We start from the raw sequence: 22,734 nt of genomic DNA, 5'->3' as shown, positions 1-22,734 counted from the left end.
TCGTCTAGTAAAAAACTAGTCAATTGACCTATCGGCTAGTCTATAGAGTAGTCAATATATTAGTGAATAGACTAGTCAATAGTCTAATCAATATAATAGTGAATAAACTAGTCAACAGACTAGCCCATAGACAAGTCATTAGACTAGTCCATAGACCAATCAATAGACTCATCTTTAGTCCATACAGTAGTCAATAGATTAGTAAATAGACTAGTCAATATATTAGTGAATATTCTAGTCAACAAACTAGTCCATAGACGAGGCAATAGACTAGTTAATAGACCAAGTCATTGAATTAGTAAAATGACTGGTCAATAAGCTAGTGAATAGACAATTCCATAGAGTAGTCCATAGACTAGTTAATAAACCAGTCCATGGATTAGGCAATAGATTAGTGAATAGACTAGTAAAATACTAGTCATTAGACCAGTCCCTAGACTAGTAAGTAGACTGATGAATAGACTAAACAAGTCAATAGACTAGTGTATAGACTAGTCAATAGACTAGATAGGCAAGTCTGTAAACTAGTTTATAGACTAGTCAGTGGACAAGTACACAGACCAGTCCCTGGATTAATCAATAGACTAGTCCATATATTAGTTAACACACTACGGGCGAGAGATCTTCATGCCAACCACAGAGTTGGAATAGAGAAAATTGGAGTGGGATATTCATGTCATTTGTAGAATACACCAACACTTTCATTGTTTGGCTCATTTAGCTGTAATTGGCTGTTTCAACATTCTATTTATCAAAAGTGTTTATTTGTTTAGTCACATTATTTTGTCAAATGCTCTCTATTACTCATAAAGTGAGTCAAAACTTGTTAAGACATGTTGTTACATGATGAAAATAGTTTGGTTTTCTTTAAGTTTAAGGTCTTTTCGATTAAAAAACAAACCGTCGGATAACCTGTGCGGTATTTGAAAGTTTTGGTTCTAAACTTTAACAGTTTAAAAGATATCTGATGAGTGGCTTAAGTAACATCCTAGTGGATTCATAAAGATTAATTATTCCTATAAAAAAACAAGTAAGAAATTATAGTCGGGCGTGGCCGACCATATGATACCCTACACCAGTTATGAATATTAAATGTGATTTATTTTTCATAATAAAGAATTTATCTTCAATAATCCCTTGTTCCGATACATTTAAGCAATTTATGGATGAAAAACTAATTTTCTGAAAGAGGCTTTATATGGGGGCTAGGGGCAAATATGGACCAAGCCCGATAAAATTTTGTGAATATATTTATATTAACATAATATTTTGTTGTGCAGAATTTCATCGCGATATTTGTGTTTATAAGCTAATTTGGGACATTCAAGTAATTTTCTGAAGGGGACTTTGTATGGGAGCTAGGGTCAAATGTGGCCCGATCTTTATGAAATTTGGCAGAGTCATCAAGACTTCTATAAAACTTAGTTGTGCCGTATTTTATCGATATATCTGTATATTTAACATATTTATGAGCTCAGAAGCCCTTTTCGGGGGGTTCTGTTGTATGGGGGCTAGGTGAAATAATGGACCGATTTTAACCATTTTCAATAGGCTTCGTACTTAGGTCAAATAAAACGTGCGTGCCAAATTTCATCCAATTATCTTGAAAATTGCGACCTGTACCTTGCGCACAAGGTTTACATGGACAGCCAGCCAGCCAGACGGACGGACGGACGGACATAGCTTAATCGACTCAGAAAACGATTCTAAGCCGATTGGTATACTTTAAGGTGGGTCTAGGACGAATATTTTTGTATGTTACAAACATCAGCACAAATCCAATATACCCTCCCCACTAAAGTGGTGTAGGGTATAATAAGAAACAAATTGAATAGATTAAAGGTCAAAAGCCAAAACTAATAATTTCTTTATTGTTTAAGCGCTAAGTTGACAAAATTTTCCAACTTTAAGAAATCAACTCAATTTTTCGGAATTAATTAAAAACTTATACAATTTACTGATAAATATAATGATGGGGTAAAAACCATTGACGCCCTGCCTCAATATTTTAATTATATGCCATTGTTGTTCTTATTTTCTTTAATTGTAATTTTCATAATACAAAAATCGTCATTCATACTATTTGCATAATTATTTGTAATCACTTTTAATACTAATTGAGTGTTAAAGCGGTATCGTTTTTTTTTTTTTTGTAATTTCATGAAATTCGTTTGAATTTCAGCCAAAATAATACAAAATGCGAGGCGAAAATTCGAAATGAAAGCAATAACTACTTACTTTGTAACCTTACCCTTATTTGTTTCAAAAATACAAAACGAAAAAAGACCTATTTAGATTAGAATTAAATGTTAAAATAAGTACGACTATTGTTTATATAATTAATTTCTCATTGTTTTATTCGTTTCTTTTTGATATTTAATGAAAAAGGTGTCATTTACGAAAATAAACATCAATTGTTAATTTATTTTGTGAAAAAAAACTAATAATAAATATTGATTTGTGATTAGCAAATATTGTTAATTTAGTGATAGAAGGAATTGTTAAAAAGAAATTAGAATTTATTGAAGTTTTTCTAGAAATATATAATTTAAAGAAAACTTTTCTTTAATTATTTACAAAAATATGAAAATTCGAAAATTTTCTATGAAAAGTAAATTTATTCGAACATTTTCTATAAAAAATTATCCGAAAATTTTCTATAAAAAGAAAATTTGATCGAACTTTATAAAAAGAAATTTTATCCGAAAACGTTTTTTTAAATAAAAATTAGTTCGAAAATTTTCTATTTAAACAATTTTTATTCGAAAATTTACTATGAAATGAAAATCTATCCCAACATTTTCTAAGAAAAGAAATTTTATTTGAAAATTTTCTATAAATAGAAAATTTATCCGAAAATTTAACCGAGAATCTATATACATATGTATATAAAAATGAATGTGTGTTTGTATGTTTGTTTGGACTTTATAGTCTGCTAAACTGCTGAACCGATTTTCCTGGATGGAACTATCTCGGAAAGTGTAACAACTAGAGTCTTTAAATTTTGTATGGACGTCTTTGACATCCACGTAAAAATATGGGGATAGTATGGGTGGACTAGCTGTAGTGTGCATGGCACCTCCCAAATAAAGAAAATCTGAAATTATTATATCTGGGAAAAAAACAGTTAGAGTTCTCAAATTTTGTCGGAACAACTTTAGTGGGTGGACTAGCATTAGGAGGCGTGACACCTCCCATATAAATTAAATACAAAAATACGGTTATTTTGGAAACTATTAGAAATAGGCGGACTTTAATTAGGGGGCTTGGAACCTCCCACATGAATAAAATACAAAAAATCGTATATTTAAGAAACTATTAAAGCGAAAATCCCCAAATTTTGCATGAACAACATTGACATCAATGTGAAGATTTATGTGGTAATTTAGAGGACTAGGAAAATGGGGGAGTGGAACCTCCTATATGAATTAAATACACAATTTCGTTTATCGGGAAACTATAAAAGCTAGAACCTTAAAATTTTGCACAAAGAATTTTAATTCAGATCTTTGAATATTTTGGGGAAGGACTTTCATTAAGGGGGCTTGAAACCTCTCATATGAATTAAATACAAAAATTCGTATATCTGAGATATTATAAGTTCATTCAGATTATTCATAGGTTAATTAAAATCCAAATTAACATTTGGAAAACTTGCAATAATTTATCCGAAAATTTCCAAAAAAGAAAATGTATCGGAAAATATTCTATAAAACGGAAATTTAACCGAGAATTTTCTATAAAAATTTAATTTATCCAAAAATTTATCCGAAAATTTTCTATAAAAATAACATTTTTGTAAAAATATTATATTGGAAATTCTATGGACTAGTTTATATACTATTTTCTACTCTTTGGACTAGTTTATTTGCTAGTCTGAAAACTAGTCTATGAATTAGTATATTGACTAGTTTACAGACTGATCTATTGACTAATCTATGGGTTAGTCTATTGACGAGACTATGAATTAGTCTAGTGACGAGTTTTGATTTGCAAAAACTTTTTTGATATTGAGACAAATTAAGAGACAAATTGTTTTGTGAGATATTGTTTAAAAGCAGAATTTTAGAATCAAATTGTTTTAAGTCTATTTTTTCAAATTCAGATTTAAAAGCAAAGTGTACTTTTAATTCTAGTATATTAGAAAATAATCTAGAACCTTTTACAAATGTTTAGTAATTGAACTATTTTTTGTCTTCTTTTACACATTTTTTTAAATTGGACTTAGTCTATTGACAAACTAAGCTGAACGTTTTGGTTAAAAATAAGAATGAGTTATTGAGTGAATGAATGAACGCATATAGATAAATAATGCTGCTTCAGTTCGCATTTTTTTATATATTTTATCTTCGTTCATATTCGTCGTATATTAAAAATAATGTGACACATATGAACCAAGTATGTACTTGCAAATATGTTAATTAGGAGGGTCCCAAAAACAGGAAACACAAAATTTATTGAAATTAGGTTTTATAGTTACCTTGCGATTAAACACGATTTTTTTTTAAGAATTTTCAGCTAAAGAAAACAATCGACAAGAGATCATATGAAATACTCGTTAAAAAGAAGTTTTCTTTTATAATTTGCAACTATCCTAATATACATACGTATTTTTACGTTGGTATGTGTTTTTTTTTTTTAAGTGTATGATATGTAATTGTGGGTATGTGATGTTTATGTATTGATCTAAATACCCTTTATTAAATTTCTTTTCATATATTACTTTTTCTATTCTTCTGTTTACTCCTGCAAACTGTATTATAGAGTTTAGGACTACTTGACGTATACGCAACATTAAAGATGTTGAATTGTCGTCGTCATTCACATGTATGTATGGTGAATGACATTTAGTGGGCGAGAATACAAACCACAATTGTTTTACAAACAACATCTGCCACAGGATGGATGACAACTTTCCACGTTTGCACTTAAACATTACTAACTATATTTACTCTTTTTACCATAAGTCAACAGTAAATGTATTATTTAATATTTTTAATTGTACGAGGGAAAAACTAATAAGAAACATTTCCATTAGTTATAAATATGTTACAGAATAGATCATTGCACATTTCCACACTAAGTTCGTGATATCAATATAAGTTTTAGATAGAAATAACAATGAACGAAAGATACTTTTCAGACTGCCCTCTTAATTCTATAGTTTTTTTGCCTTGTGGTCCTTTTTAGCTAGAGTAAATAAATATGAACGTGTGGTGTGTAACCGAGTAGAAGTCAAACAAATAACTATTTTTCAATAAAAATTGCATTCAATTGAGCTTTTAAAATTTATTTCAATTCTACAGAAGGTGCTAGAGGCGAGAGGACGCTGCTAGTGGAATTAACTTTATTGGTTGGTGCTTAAACAAAGTGATAAGATGTCAATAAATGTGAAATGAAAAACAAAGAAAATATTTTTCTGTCCCTTCTTTGTTAATACTTTATGAGACATTTTAAAAACGTTATTTTTTATAAAAATAAAAGAAAGAAAAAGGATTTTATTTACTTGCTTTTACTTCATGTTTTCCCTTGTTTTTGTAATAAATGTTGTAAATTAAATTTCAATTCGATTTAATTATACGTTTACGGTGACAAAACCTTCATCAAAAGTATAGATAGAAGGTTTTTTCTTTCTTTTTGCTCATTTCCTTTTGAAAACAAGTTTTTTAGCTTTTACAAATTGCCAGCCAAAGATTTTAGCAAGTTTGTTAAGTTGCCGGAATTAATGAATTTCAAATATGACTGACAAGTTGTCATAAAATTTTATGTTAAACACACATACATATGTACCTTTTATTTTGAGAATTATTTGAAATGAAGAAGAGAATAAAAACATTTAAATCTATTTTGCTTAGATAACAAAATGTGCTAAGTCTAGTTTAATAAAATTTTGTTATAAGTAAATAAATTTTATACAATTTTTAAAGAAATCTTTCGAAATTCTATTTAATAAAAATGTTTTGATAAATTTTGTATTAAAAGAAAAATGTAGAATTTATCTGATTTTCTTTACCCGAAAATAAAAAAAAAAATTATTTAAAGATTTTTAAAAAAAGTAATATTTTTTCGATCATTTATCCGAATAAATATTACTTTTTTTATAAAGAAAATTTTTACCGAAATTTTTTAAAAAAGAAAATTAATCCGAAAATTATTAACTTTTCTATAAAAAGAAAAATTAATCCGAAAATTTTCTACAAAAAGAAAGTTTATCCGAAAATTTTCTATAAAACGAAACTTTGTCCGAAAATTTTCTATGAAAAGATAATTTATTCGAAACTTTTCTTTGAAAAGATAATTTATCCGATTTTTTTTTATGAAAAGAATATTTATCCAAAAATTTTCTATATAAAGAAAATGTAACCGAAAATTTTCTATGAAAAGATAATTTATTCGAAACTTTTCTTTGAAAAGATAATTTATCCGATTTTTTTTTATGAAAAGAATATTTATCCAAAATTTTTCTATATAAAGAAAATGTATCCGAAAATTTTCTATGAAAAGATAATTTATTCAAAACTTTTCTTTGAAAAGATAATTTATCCGATTTTTTTTTTATGAAAAGAATATTTATCCAAAAATTTTCTATATAAAGAAAATGTATCCGAAAATTTGCTATGAAAAGATAATTTATCCAAAAATTTTTTATTAAAAAATAATTTATCCAAAAACTTTCTATAAAAAGAAAATATATCCGAAAATACTCTATAAAAAGAAAATTTATCCGAAAATTTTCGACTAAAAGAAAATTAATCCGAAAATTTTCTATAAAAAGTAAATTCAATTCAAAATTTTCTAAAAAAGAAAATTAATCGGAAAGAAAGTTTATCCGAAAATTGTCTATAAAACGAAACTTTGTCCGAAAATTTTCTATGAATTTATTCGAAACTTTTCTATGAAAAGATAATTTATCCGAAAATTTTCTATTAAAAGATAATTTATCCGAAAATTTTCTAAAAACGAAAATTTATGCGAAATCGAAAATTTATCCGAAAATTTTCTATAAAAAGAAAATTTATCCGAAAATTTTCTATAAAAAGAAAATGTATCCCAAAATTTTCTATAAAAAGAAAATTTTCTATAAAAAGAAAATTTATCCGAAAATTCTCTATAAAAAGAAAATTTATCCGAAAATTTTCAATAAAAAGAAAATTTATCGGAAAATTCTCTATAGAAAGAAAATTTATCCGAAAATTTTTTATAAAAAGAAAATTTATTCGAAAGTTTTCTATAAAAAGACAATTTATACCATAATTTTCTATAAAACAAAAATAAAGCAAAAAAAAACTATAATGCAATAATTTCTCCGAAAATGTTCATTAATTTTCTATTTAAAGAAACATTTCGATTAAAAACTTTGTTAAAAATATTTCGCTTTAATAATGTTTTCTTTTTAAATTTTCCTACAACACTGTATTTATGATGATTCCTGCAAAATGTAGCAAGCCTGTAAATACCAAAATAAAGTATATAAATGAATATTTGTAAATGACGTAAATATGTTTATGTAAATTGTGACAAAAGTTTTTCAAGTACTTTTTGTAACTTTTCCACATTTTATTACATTTGATAACATGATTTTCTGCTGTTTTGTCAACGAGCGCTTTAATTTTATCGATCAAGTTTTTGTTGTTTGAATTCTCCTACAACGTGCAATTGTTTCCGTTTCCTGTTTATTAATTTCAAGCGGACAGTTGTCACAAAAACAATATAATATTCAGTTTATTATTAAACCATTATTGTTATTTGCAATTCAATCGCCTTTGCTCCCCTAAATCTCCTACTTATAAGTTCTTTAATGATCCATTATGTATGCTCTAAAAAGTTGTACTTTTCCCACCAAAAACCTAGATACTGTAAGACACTCTCATTCCCTTACCAACCAAGAGATATTGTTATAAATGTTTTGATTTTGTTTGGTAATAACCACCAATCCTCTCCAGCCTGGCTACTATTGCTCTAACATTTTATTATCCATTTGATTTTTCTGTGTTAGTGTTTGTGTGTCATAAAGTAATTTGAGCTTTTTTCCAATACTTGTATTACTTTGACCTCCATCAACACTACCAACACATTATTTAATTGATAGCTGTTGTTGGTGTTGAGTAGAAAAAAGTCTTGGAATCTTTTGTTTCTTCTTACTATTTGTGCTCGTTAGAAGTTTTCCTTTGGTGAGTTTTTCTTTTCAAAATTTGTACTTAATTATTCCTTTAAGTACTATAAAGTTTAATGGACAATTTAGTTTATTTTTAGAATTTAATTTTCTTACAGAAGTAATCATTAGTCTAGACTCTAGACTAGTGCAGAGGGATTTCGAGTTGTTTGTATTAGGTTTGCAAATTAGTATTAATGCTTAGGGAATAGTTTAAGACGGTTGTAAATTGGTTTTGTAAAGAATTTTTAGACAAATTTTATAATATTTAAAATATAGAAGTTATTAATAAAAATCATATAATTTAAATATAACATTTTATTTTCTTCTTTTCAGAATATTGGATACCATCTTAACTATTCCTTAATTTTCTGGTAAGTGTCTTATGTCCATATATGTATGTCTATTGTTTGTAAGGTATTTTAAATATCACTATTACCTTTCGCATATTTATTTCGCTATTAGGGTCACATTAGTTTCCGTCCTAGAAGTATTATGTAAGAGTACTCCTGGAAATTCTAAAGAATTGGGGAACAACTTTTTTGAAACTTTTTATAAAAAAAAAATGTACACGAAATATTTCTTTTAAATAAAAACTTACACGAAAATTTTCTATAGATAGAAAATTTTTAATGAAAACGAAAATTCATCAGAACATTTGCTATAAATAAAAAATTTTCTATAAAAACAAAACTTATCCGAAAATTTTCTATAAAAACAAAATTTATCTGAAAATTTTTCTATAAAAATAAAATTTATCTGAAAAATTTTCTATAAAAAAAAATTTATCAGAAATTTTTTTTAAAAGGAAAATTTATCCGGAAATTTTTTTAAAAGGAACATTTATCCGGAAATTTTATGAAAACGAAAACTTATCCGAAATTTTTTTATAAAAAGAAAATTTATCCGAGATTTTATTTAAAAAGAAAATTTCTTCGAGATTTTATTAAAAAAGAAAATTTATCCGAAATTTTATTTAAAAAGAAAATTTATTCGAAAATTGTTTATTAAAAGAAAATTTATCCGAAATTGCACATTTTCTTTAAAATAAAAGAAAATTTATCCGAAAGGTTTTCACCAAAAGGCAATTTTTCCGAAATTTTTTATAAAAAGAAAATTTATCCGAAAATGTTCTATAAAAGGGTAATTTTTCCGAAAATTGTAATAAAATCTAAAATAAATCAGAAAATTTTCTATAAAAACAGAATAATCCCAAATTTTATTTAAAATTAATATTTATCTGATAATTTTCTTTAAAAAGAAAATTTGTTCGGAAATTTTATGAAAACTAAAATGTATCCAAAATTTTCTATAAAAACAAATTTAATTTAAAAAATTCTTTTATAAAAACAAAATTTATTAAAAAATTTTCCATAAAAATAAAATTTATCCGAAAATTGTCTATATAAAAGAACATTTATCCGAAAATTTCCTTTAAAAAGAAAATTTATTATTAAAAGAATTTATCCGAAAATTTTATATAAGAAGAAAATTTATCCGAAAATATTCTATAGAAAGAAAATTTACCCAAAAAGTTTTCTTTAAACAGAAAATTTATCCGAAATTTTTTTTTATAAAACTAAATTAATCCAAAAAAATTCTTTAAAAACAAAATTTATCCGAAAAAATTTCTTTAAAAAGAAAATTTATCCGAAAAAATTTCTTTAAAAAGAAAATTTATCCGAAAATATTCTATCGAAAGAAAATTTATCCGAAAATATTCTATCGAAAGAAAATTTATCCGAAAATATTCTATCGAAAGAAAATTTATCCGAAAAGTTTTCTATAAAAACAAAATTTATCCGAAAATTTTCTATAAAAACAAAAAATATATGAAAAATTTCTTTAAAAACTAAATTTATCCGAAAATTTTCTATAAAAAGAAAATTTATCCGAAAATTTTCTATAAAAAGAAAATTTATCCGAAAATTTTATATAAAAATATTTTTTTGAAAATTTTCTATAAAAAGCAAATTTATCCGAAATTTTATTTAAAAATAAAATTTATCCGAAAATTTTTTATAAAAAGAAAATTTATCCGAAATTTTATTGAAAAAGAAAATTTATTCGAAATTTTATTTAAAAAGAAAATTTATACGAAAATTGTTTATAAAAAGAAAATTTATCCGAAATTTAATTTAAAAAGAAAATTTTTCCGAAAGTTTTAAATAAAATAAAAATTTATGCGAAAATTGTCTATAAAGAAGAAACTTTATCCGAAAATTTTCTATAAAAAAGAACATTTATCCGAAAATTTCCTATTAAAAAAATTTATTCGAAAAATTTGTAGAAAAAGAAAATTTATCGGAAAATATTCTATAGAAAGAAAAGTTTTCTTTAAAAAGAAAATTTATCCGAAATATTTTCTGTTATAAAAAAAATTTATCCGAAAAACAGAAATTTATCCGAAAATAGTATAAATTTTTCAAAATTTATCCCCGCAATTCTTGGTATAAAAACCCCTCCCTAATCACCAAGCCAACAAATTAATTGCTTTATTTTAATGAGAAACTCTCGCAGCAGTAAAAGAAAAAAAGTAATTGATTTTTATATTCTTTCAATTTTCTTTCAAGACTACTTCGTTAAAGAAATAAGGAAGCTTAACACACTTCATTCCGGCTATTAAATTGAATCTCTCTTTATAATAAAACCACATTTTGTAAGAACAACCAACACTAAAGTATCGACTACAACATTGATTTCTAAATACACATGGTCGTAATATTTTTATTTTTATTTCCTTTTTTTATTTTATTTATTTATGATGTTTTAGGTTTTTTATCAGAAAGTCGTTGTAATATTTATTGATATCTTTCCTCTGCCTCAACTCCGACCACTCAAAAAAAAAAACCGCAACAAACTTCATCAATAAAAATATTGTAAATGATGTTAGTGAGTTTATTGGTCATGTCATAATCTAAACATTACAACTGACTTAATAAATGTTCCATATTTTAACGCCATGTCATTGATGTTTTCTCTCTTGTCATCAGTTGGTGGGTGACATGTCATTTTATAATGTCATCTATGGGATCGTTTTGAATTACACGTTTAACCGCAATAACTTATAGAGTGGGTCCATACGTACATTAACGCAATGTTTGATTTTTGGTCAGTGACCTTGACATGTTGTGTCTGTCGTCTACCTTTTAATAAGGAATTAACAGAAGTAAATAAATACGTAAATGTTTATTAGTGACCGTTAGGTAGTAAAGGTAAGACAATATTGGGTTAATATATATTGAATAATTTGAACTAACGTATTATTTCCATTAATAAAATGTTGGATTATTTCTATGAACTATAAGACACTCCCTTTTATTGAACATTTCTAGAAATTAATGCCAGGAAGTAAAATTTGAGGGAAAAAGAAAGTTTTGTTCAAAGATTTTCTATTAAAGAATAATTATTACGTTCACTTTATTTGTATATATTCCGAGTCCTTTTTAAAGACTATATGTATATAGATGGCGTTGGTCGATTAAGCTGTCTATCTGTATGTTTGTTTTCTGAAGACCCCAGATGTCTTCGGGACTGAAATCCTCAACAATTCTATCAGACTTTCAAGAAGTTTCCTATTTAAAATCAGTAAAATTGGTCTATAAATAACTGATATATGAGTAAAAATGCGATACAACCTCTGAAAATTTCATCAAAAGTGAGATATTTTTGAGCATGATTTGACAAAACACAATAACAACAATATACAGTTTGTATTTAGTTTGCTTGCTTATAAAAACAAAACGGAGCAACAACAAAAAGATACGTATAAAGCTGTGTGTTGCTATTGTTTTGTTAATAACAAAATCACGGATGGAAAATTGTGTGTGAGAAATATAAAAAAAATATTTAAAAATTTTAAAAATGAAATATGTTAATGGATTGTTGTTTATAACTCTGGTACCAAGTACTATTTTTGGTACTTTTTCATTCTTTAACTGGTACTTTTTGAGTTTTCAATAATCTTGAAATTAGAAACATGAATAGCTCGAAATAAATGAGAACTTATAAAAAGGGACTTTTTGGTACATTTTCGTTCTTCTAAAGGTACTTTTTGGATTTACCACAATATTGAACCTGAAATGAAATTAAGTATGTAGAGCCCGGACGTGAGAACCAATAATTGTACTTTTTCGTTCTTCAAAAGATGCTTTCTGAATTTGCTTTAACTGGCACTTTTTATATTAAAATTAGAAACATGAAACAAAGCATGCAGAGCTCCAAATAAATGAGAACTTATAAAAGGGGACATTTTGGTACTTTTTCCTTCTTCTAAAGGTACTCTTTGAATTTAGTATAAAATTAAACCTAGAAACATAAAATTAAGCATTAAATTAAGAGCCTGGAGTAAATGAGAACCTATTAGAGGAAAATTTTTGGTACTTTTTCGTGCTTCAAAGGTAATTTTAGAATTTTGTGTAATATTGAACCTAGAAACATTGGTTGGTTGATTTATGTGGTAGTTCACAACGCGCGAAAAGTCAAGTAGAGTCAAGAGACTCCAGCCCACTCCACTCGTAAGATGTAGTATATTACAGTTTTAAACCCAGGCTGTAACAGTAAGATATCTTAGGATATCATTAAGCTTCGATCGAGATATCTCTCCAATGTTAGATATGAAGTAGCTGCCAAGGAAACGGTTCCTTTTCACAGAAAGAGCAGGGCATTCGCAGAGAAGATGGAAGACCGTTTCTTCCTTTTCCCTTCCCTTCCCTTTTCCCTGTCTTTGCAACTGCGACAGTGTTCATTGAAGGGCAGCCCCCAAGCCTACTTTCATGTCTGCCTAGCACCCAGTGTCCTGTTATTACTGCTATTAATCTCGATATATCCCGTCTACTTCGGTTTATAAGGAGACTTGTGCGTTTCCCATTGAAAGAGGGCCACAACATCTTGGCCCCTTTACATGTGTCCAGGCCTTTTGAAGATAGAACTGGAGGATACTACTCTTGATAAAACCTAACGGAGTTGCTACTGGAACGACGTTGGAGATATCAAGAGCAGATCCCGTTCTGGCAAACTCATCTGCCTGTTCATTTCCATAATAGTCCCTATGCGTCCTATGGGACCCAAACAAGGGTAATGTTAGACAGGCCACCCAGCCTTGATAGATCCTTCTTGCATTCCCTAACTAATAGGGAAGTGATAGTATAAGAATCTAGTGAGAGAAGTGCCGCTTGACTATCGACAAAAATTCCTATTTTGCCGCGAATATTGAGGTCGAGTAGTACCCTACAAGCTGACATTATCGCAAATATTTCAGCTTGAAAGACACTACAGTTGTTGGGAAGGCGGTGAGATATACTTATACCCAGCGTCACAGAAGACACCAGAACCAACACCACAGTTCATTTTAGAACCATCTGTAAAGATTCTGGTGGTATATTCGCTGGAAGGAACTCTCACATTGAAAACTCTATCAAAATCTATCAAAATGTGTGGGGTAATGTAATCGGATGGTTGGTTCAAAATTGGAGAAACATAAAATTAAGCATTATTTTGGTTCTTGTTCCTTTTTCAAAAGGATCTTTTTGAATTTTCTATAACATTGTCAGAGTTCTTAGTGATTGATCGGTATTTTTGACAATAGGGTTTTACGAAATTTGCAACAACTGAACTTTAACTGAATAATTTAATTAGAACATGATAAAGCAATTTGTACTTCCCTTTTACTTGAAAGTAAGACAAACCTGTTCACATTTTTATTCTTTATTTATTTGAATTATTAAATCATCAAATTTAACTTAAATATTATTGAAAACACATTATATTTTATAAATAATTCAGTTTTAAATATAAATTTGGACATTTCATTGAATTTGTAACGCAAGCAAAAAAACAGGATTTTTTGCTTTAGTAAAAAAAAACTTGTCGTGCCGTTGGTTGTTGTAGTACTTTCGCTGGGGGCCAGTGGTGTCATTAGGGAACGACGACTAAACAGATGTTACCTACCAAAAGTTTAAATATTTTTTTTTATTACTGGTTTTAAATTATATTTAAGTTTTATTTTAATCTGATTTACGTGCTCTTTATTTGTTTGTTGTTGTTTATATTAATTTTGTGTTAATTTGAAAAGTTTCCGGTGTGAATGTTTTACTTTTTTTTTTGTGACAATAAAATATTATAAATTAAGGAAGTTTATTTTGAAAATGGGTTAATAAATTCATTTAAAATGTCTAAGTAATTTAAATTTTCGAACAGATGTACTTAATGTAGCCGGGAACAGGAATTAGGGAATGTTTATTATAAGTATTGAAAACTTGGACTGAAAGATTTAGCTGGAAAGTTATGACACAAATATTTGAAATTAGGTGATTTAAATCTTTTTATAAATCGGGGTTCCGAGGGCAAACTTTTGAATGCAAAAAATATTTGCTAAATATGTACAAAGTTCTCGTTCTAATTATCTTTATATGGTGTTTATAAAGAGAGAAATACGACAAAATCAAATGAAATGAGAGTAAAAGGAATCTTTGCTCTTTAGCAGGCATCGGGTGACAAATAAGTTCTCTTAATTAGTAGATGTGAAAAGATACCCCCCTTTTCGTTAGTCACATAGCTAGTACGTTTTAAAAATTGTTTTAAAAAATGAATTAAAAAAAAAATATATCTCCAAGTAATTTTTGGTAGCAGTCTAATTATGAATTTAAGTTTAACATTTTTGATACAATAACTTTTGTCAAAAATGATTAATGTCTTTATAAAAACTTTAATTCAATATTCACTTTTAAAACACAATTGGCTTACATTTTCCTGTATCCCTCTAGATTTACCCTCCTCCTTAACATTATAATCTTCTTTACGATTGAAACCTATACGTCACCAAATTAATTTCTAATCTCTTCTACTTTGATAACTTTCATGTCATTGACCTTGATTTTCTATTCTATTTATACCTTTTGGGGGTGGTGTGTTCAGATAATCTGAAAATGTTTATATTTTGTCTGTGTTTTGAATACAATAACGATAAAATCTTTTTGTTAAATAAATACTATTAATAGTACGAGTAATACTACTCATCATGTTTGACATATTTATTAATAAACATCAAAATGTAAACAAAATATAAAATGTTTTGCAACAAATATTAAATATCAAGCACAAAGCAATGTGGCACATTAAAGGGACATAAAACTGGAGATTCGAGTGCGGGCACTGGACAGCTGTTAAAGTTCTCAATTGATGATTTTTTAGGAATCAGTACTAACAACCCGACAGTTTTGATATTTGCATTAACTAGCTTTGACAATTGATTATTTAACCTATTATACATATGTATGTAATCTAGCAAAGAGTTAATTGTCACTATTGTCTCTCTAAGTAATCAGGTATATATACAATTCAAATCTTTTTTACATTCCATACATTTGATAACTATTATTGTCTATTGTAATGCAAAGAATAGTCTATAGATTACTTATCATATGAAACATTAGCTAAAGTTTAGTTAATTAACACTATAGTGGTCCTTAGTAATCTATAGGGTAGTTACCTGAAATTTATTTTTGATTTCATTTTAAAGGCTTTTGATTGGCCAAAATGTTAAACTTACTAATCACATACGTAGTTACTGCGGTTGTTAGTGGAGACCCTGAAAAAGTGATCACCACCCTAGAACTGCTGGCTAAACAAAAAATATAATAGCCTCAGTTCATACTAATGTTTATCTTAATATTAATATCTATTTTGCAGCATTTTCATTGATATTTTTCCACTTTGTCTGTGTGTGTGTATTTTTACTATATCACTTAAAAATTTTTACTACTTGTAGTACTTATCTTGTACTAAAATTTTATCAATGAAGTCTCACCACCCGCATATCATCTGCTAAGATAAACATTTTACGAGCCTTAAATCATTCATTCAAGCATTCTGTCACATCAATTTATTCAATTCATTCATTGTCGTTGTTGGTATTTATAGAGATTTTACCATGGACGGATTCTTTCTTTCTTTTTTTTTGTTATTTAAAATAACATTTGTAATGGATAAAAAGAGAAAAAAAAAAACAATTTCATTCTTCATTGGTTATTTTCACAGCCACTAACGGGTAAATAATTTCGTTTTTTTTTAATGTAAAACATGAATAGAAAGTTTTTAATACACTTAGACAAATCATTTAAAACTGAATCTAAGAAAATAAACACTGTTATTTTATGTCAAAGATACTGATCTTTAAACTGAAGACTAAAGATAATAATCTTGGTACTAAAGAAACTGATCTTCTAACTATATACTAAATTTAATAATCTGACTGATTTATGAACTAAAAGCACTTCTTTCTATACTAATAGTACTGATCTTTTTGCACTAAATATCCTGATCTAGATACTAAAGAAATTGATCTTTACTAAAGAAACTGATCATCAAACTATACACTAAATGTACTAATCTTAGTAAATTGATCTTTAAACTGAAGACTCAATATAATAATCTTTGTACTAATGAAATTGATCATCAAACTATATACTAAATGTACTAATCTTATTACAAAATACACTGATATTAGTACTAATATCAGGATCTTTTGTAATCAAGTCACTAACCTTTATGCTATAGACTAAATATATTGATGTTGTTATTAAAGACTCTGATCTTTGTACTAAATAAAGTGATTTTCAAACTAAACACTAACCCCCTTATTCACAAACAAAATTTTTATTTTATAAACGGTTTATAAATTAGATTTTGTATGGAAATTTTTTTTTATAAACCTTTTATAAAATAAAAATGTTGTTTGTGAATAAGGGCGTTAATATACTAATTTTAGAACAAAATATATTATCTTAGTACTAAAAACGCTGACCTTTATACCCAAGTTACTAATTTTTATACTAAAGACATCGATCCTTATATTAAAGAATCTGATCTTCAAACTAAAAACCAAAGATAATAATCATTGTACTAAAGATACTTATCTTCAAACTAAGACTGAACTTAGTACTAAATACTAAAGAAAGCGATCTTTATAATAAAGCTATTGATCTTAATACTCAAACACTGATCTATGTACTAAATATGTTGCTTTGAATACTACAGACGCAGATCTTTGTACTAAAGACACATCGATCTTTATATTAAAGACATTGATCTTTAAACTAAACTAATTTTATTGCGAAGGGACTATTTTTTATACTATATAATGTTTATACTAAATCTATTGATCATACAAAAGACCAAAGGCAAAGATCTTTGTACTTAAAACACTTCAAACTTAGACTGAACTAAATATTAAAGAAAGCGATCTTCTTTATAACAAAGCCACAGATCTTAATACTCAAACGCTGATCTATATACTAAAGATACCGATCTTAGTAATAAAGATACTAATCTTTATACTGCTCTTTAAAGTAAAGGTATTAAAGATCTTGATCTAAGTACTAAATATACTGATCTTGGTGCGATCTCTACTAAATACCGCAATCTTCATACCAAGGATAGTGGTGTGATACTAAAGACACAGATCTTTATACTAAGACTGATCTTAGAACTAAATGCTGTGATTTTTATACTAATGAAAGTGATCTGCTACTGATCTTAATATTCACACTGATCTTTTTACTAAAGATACTAAAATTAGTACTGAATTTTATTATATAATGCTGATCTTTATACTGAAAACATCGATCTTTATATTAAAGTCATTGATCTTTAAACTCTACTAACATTGTACAAAAGATACTCATTTTTATATTATAGTACAAATATACAATTCGAATATAGTCATTTAAAAAAAGTAATAAAATACATAAATAAATCTTTGTCCAGGTCTTTATTTATTTTCCTCAGTGTAGCCTAATTTCTCTTGTTTGTTGTTTTTCTTATTCATTTTAAATTCAATTAGATTTCACAGACCCTAATATTGGTTTATTAGAAATTAATTAAAAGCCACCAGAGTGCCATCATCAACTAAAACCAAAATGTTAAAAATACTTTTAAAAACTATTTACTCGCAAATAACCTTTAAAAGGGGATTATATTCTACACTAAAAAATCTAAAGTATCAACATCATCATCATCCTTAGTATTAGCATCCTTTTTGGGAGGTTTTAGTGGTTTAAAAATGTTATCAACAGTAATAAAGTCCTTATATTTGAGTAAATACAAAGGAAGAGAGTAAGTAGATTTCAATTTTCCTTTTAAAAAGCTTCGTATCCTTGCTGTATGTGTGTGTAAATATTTATTTCTCTCTTTTTGTTTTTGTCTCATCATTTGGTTTAATTTAAGTCAATGAGATTTATCTTTTACACAGCTACTACTTATTCACTACAACATCGTATATAAATGTTGTATGAACATTGTACACTACTACTGACAACCTATTGACAATCAACCACAAAACTCAAATCCAATTACAACTAATCAAATGTGTGTGTGTGTTTAAAAGAGAACTTTTTATTGTCATCACCGATAAATAAACAGACGACGTCGACAACCTTAAATCCAATCGTACAAACCCAGTAAACAATTAATAAATAATGATATTACAGATAATTGTATTTAGCAAAACTAAACGGATATAATGAGGAAAATATTTCTTAGGAAATTTATGTTAAAGAAGAAGGAAACTAATTGGAAAAAATAAAACTGATTAGTTTTTCAATTTTCTACGAAATTGTAAGTGTAATGTTTACTGGGTTTTGGCACCCCTAAATGTAGGCTACATTTGTTTTTACAGTTTTTTTTCTCTTAAATATTCTATAATAAATATTCAATATATACTGATAATGCCAATTCGATCTGTATATGTGTGTGTCTGATTGAAAGTAAAAGTTTATACGAATTGTTATACGTTTATGCAAATCCAAATGATTAAAGTATAATATGAATTCATATCGATACTTAGTCAATATGTAGATATTCATAAATACCTCTTTGAATATGTACTTGTACACTTGCAAAAAGTACCATTCCACTTTTAATATTACCAATTTATGTTTGACATATGGAATAATTGATTACGTTAACCAATCGTAATCGTAAGTAAATGTTGAGAGAAGGGTGGGATTAGTATCAAGGTCATTTTAACAAGAAATGTTATCAACAGATTAGTATTCAAGGTTTTGATTTTTTTGTAAGGAGTATTATAAATAAATTGTTAATTATACATATGTATGTATATGAAAAGCCTTTTTAGTAACATATGGAATTATCGCTAATGAATTTTATTTGATTTTGTGGGATGGGTTAGGATTTAGTTAATAAATGTCATTTCCATTAAAGTTCCTAAAAATTTTAAATAAAATTGGTTTGTATTTATGTTAAGCAGAGTCATGTTGGCAAGACTATGATCTTTAAAGTAAAGGCTATGAACAATACTAAAGATTAGAAAGTGATCTTTGCACCAAACACTCCGATTTTTAGATTTATAATAAATACACAATCATTACACTAAATATACTGATCGTGATAAATACGAATGACACTGATTATTATACTAAAGACTCTGATCGATAAGTCACTGGTCTTTGAACTTCAGTCACCGATCGATCGTTGATGATGATATTTTTATTAAAGATAAGTATATTTTTATTAAAGATTCTTCTCATTCTATACTGATCTTTGATGACATTGATCTTGGTAGAGTCATATTGGAAAGATTATGGTATTTAAAGTAAAGACTATGATCAATACTAAAGATTAGAAAGTGATCTTTGTACCAAAACCATGATGATTGTACTTACGACATCGATCTTTGTACTAAAGACTGATGACACTGATCTTTGTATTAAAGATATCAGTTTCACAGGTTAGCACAACTCTTTTTCTTTCAAATATATTTTCCAAAAAGTTTTTTAGGGATACATTAAAACTGTATAAATTTCCATTAATTAGGAATATTTAAATCAAAATTTTAACTTTTGACTACAAAAATGTAAAGCAGTTTTTTTTAAATCTTAACAAATTCCTAATTTAGTATTTTAACAGCTCTAAACAAAATTTGAATTTGTTTTCTGAGAATTGCCATTTTATATCATTTTCAAAATATTTCCCAACCTCAAATTCATTTATTTACATAATACCTATTCACATACTACATTTTTCTAAAAACAATATTACAAAAATGTGCATAAATTTCCAAATAACTTTCTTGCAGTGTAAAAATGTAACACAGACAATTTGCATTGAAATTTTTGTAATATTAGCATGACAAAAATACTTTCTATGAGTATTTACAAAACAAAAAAATATTTAAGGAATTTATGTGTACACACACATACATACACATACAAATATGTAAGGACTCATACAAAACACAAATAGAAAATATCTAAGTCATGGATAGAAATACATACATAGACACAAACTGAAGTCATTTTTCTTCATATGCCAACAGTTAAAGCGTGAAAATGAAATCCTTACTAGGCCCATTATTGGCTGATAAATTGATTAGATAGACTATTTTTTTAAACACTTTACATACATATTTGTAAACAGAAACAAATAGACAAGAATGTGGATGAGTGTAAATAAGTGTATTTGACTTACAGTCTATACATCTATTTGTCTGTTCTCCCGTCCGCCCGTCTGTCTATTCACTTTCTTTAAGAACTATAGCTTTTTTGTGGATTAGTTAAAGAAATACACATGGGCATGTGTTACATAGAAAAATCTCATACTTTGCTGACTTGGCCTGAAAATTGCCATTACAATGTTAATTTTATTATAGCAACTTTTGGCCATAAATTTTCCAACAATCTTTAATGTGTTTAAGATTTGCCGAGATTCAAATTTTATCTATTATATTCGACTAGTATTTGCTACAGGAACTATTTATTTATTGCAACTACCACTAACACCATTACTTTCCACCAATACTTCAATGAATTACAAAAAAAAAAAAAAAACTGAAATTAAGTGGGAAAAATGTGGGGAAAACTCTAGGAAAAAATCTATTGAAACATTAGTAAACAAATCGCTAAAAGGAAGACTTGGACAAAGTAAAACATTTTGTACAATGTTGAGTGAGAGTATTTATTCATGTTCAATGTGTATATTAATTTCCTGTAAATGCACTATGGGCTATTTAGTAGATAGATAGATAGATAGATAGATAGATAGATAGATTAGATAGATAGATAGATAGATAGATAGATAGATAGATAGATAGATAGTATAGATAGATAGATAGATAGATAGAAGATAGATAGATAGATAGATAGATAGATAGATAGATAGATAGATAGTAGATAGATAGATAGATAGATAGATAGATAGATAGATAGATAGATAGATAGATAGATAGATATATAGATAAATAGATAGATAATAGATAGATAAATATATAGATAGATAGATAGATAGATAGATAGATAGATAGATAGATAGATAGATAGGATAGTGATAGATAGATAGATAGATAGATAGATAGATAGATAGATAGATAGATAGATAGATAGATAGATATATAGATAGATAGATATATAGATAGATAGATAGATAGATAGATAGATAGATAGATAGATAGATAGATAGATAGATAGATAGATAGATAGATAGATAGATAGATAGATAGATAGATAGATAGATAGATAGATAGATAGATAGATAGATAAATAGATAGATAGATAACAAGAAATGTTATAAACAGATTAGTATTCAAGGTTTTGATTTTTTGTGTAAGGAGTATTATAAATAAATAGTTAATTATACATATGTATATGAAAAGCCTTTTTAGTAACATGTGGAATTATCGCTAATGAATTTTATTTGTTTTTGTGGTATAGGTTATAAAATAAATGTCATTTCCATTAAAGTTCTTAAAAATTTTAAATAAAATTGATTTGTATTTATGTCAAGCAGAGTCATATTGGCAAGACTATGATCTTTAAAGTAAAGGCTATGAAAAATACTAAAGTTTAGAAAGTGATCTTTGCACCAAACACACCGATTTTTAGATTTATAATAAATACACAATCTAACACTAAAGATACTGATCGTGATATATCTTATACGAATGACACCGATTATTATACTAAAGACTCTGATCGATAAGTCACTGGTCTTTGTACTTCGATCGATCGTTGATGATGATATTTTTATTAAAGATATAGATAAGTATATTTGTATTAAAGATTCTTCTCATTCTGTACTGATCTATGTAATGATGACATTGATCTTGGTAGAGTCATATTGATCTTGGTAGAGTCATATTGGATAGATAGATAGATAGATAGATAGATAGATAGATAGATAGATATAGATAGATAGATAGATAGATAGATAGATAGATAGATAGATAGATAGATAGATAGATAGATAGATAGATAGATAGATAGATAGATAGATAGATAGATAGATAGATAGATAGATAGATAGATAGATAGATAGATAGATAGATAGATAGATAGATAGATAGATAGATAGATAGATAGATAGATAGATAGATAGATAGATAGATAGATAGATAGATAGATAGATAGATAGATAGATAGATAGATAGATAGATAGATAGATAGATAGATAGATAGATAGATAGATAGATAGATAGATAGATAGATAGATAGATAGATGGATTTTGTATCTAGTAGGTCAATATATTTTCAACAAAATTATTGTTGTTATTTTGCTCTTTTTATTTGAGT

General features: G+C 26.9%; 1 protein-coding gene across 1 annotated transcript in view; it reads left to right on the top strand.

Moving 5' to 3' along the window:
* Positions 1–22,734, top strand: part of LOC119601269 (negative elongation factor A) — a 99,395-nt gene that overhangs the window by 72,641 nt on the left and 4,020 nt on the right. Inside the window, exon 7 of the transcript XR_005231205.1 lies at positions 8,489–8,526. The gene's annotated coding sequence lies outside the window, so the exon portion shown is untranslated. The remainder of the gene's footprint in view (positions 1–8,488; positions 8,527–22,734) is intronic.

The sequence above is a fragment of the Lucilia sericata genome, unplaced genomic scaffold (genome assembly GCF_015586225.1).
Source record: "Lucilia sericata isolate MDLA Ls3-8-SP2 unplaced genomic scaffold, ASM1558622v1 Contig000153F_arrow, whole genome shotgun sequence".
Classification (NCBI taxonomy): domain Eukaryota; kingdom Metazoa; phylum Arthropoda; class Insecta; order Diptera; family Calliphoridae; genus Lucilia; species Lucilia sericata.
The sequence above is the reverse complement of the archived record's forward strand: the minus strand, read 5'-3'. Positions and strand labels throughout refer to the sequence as shown.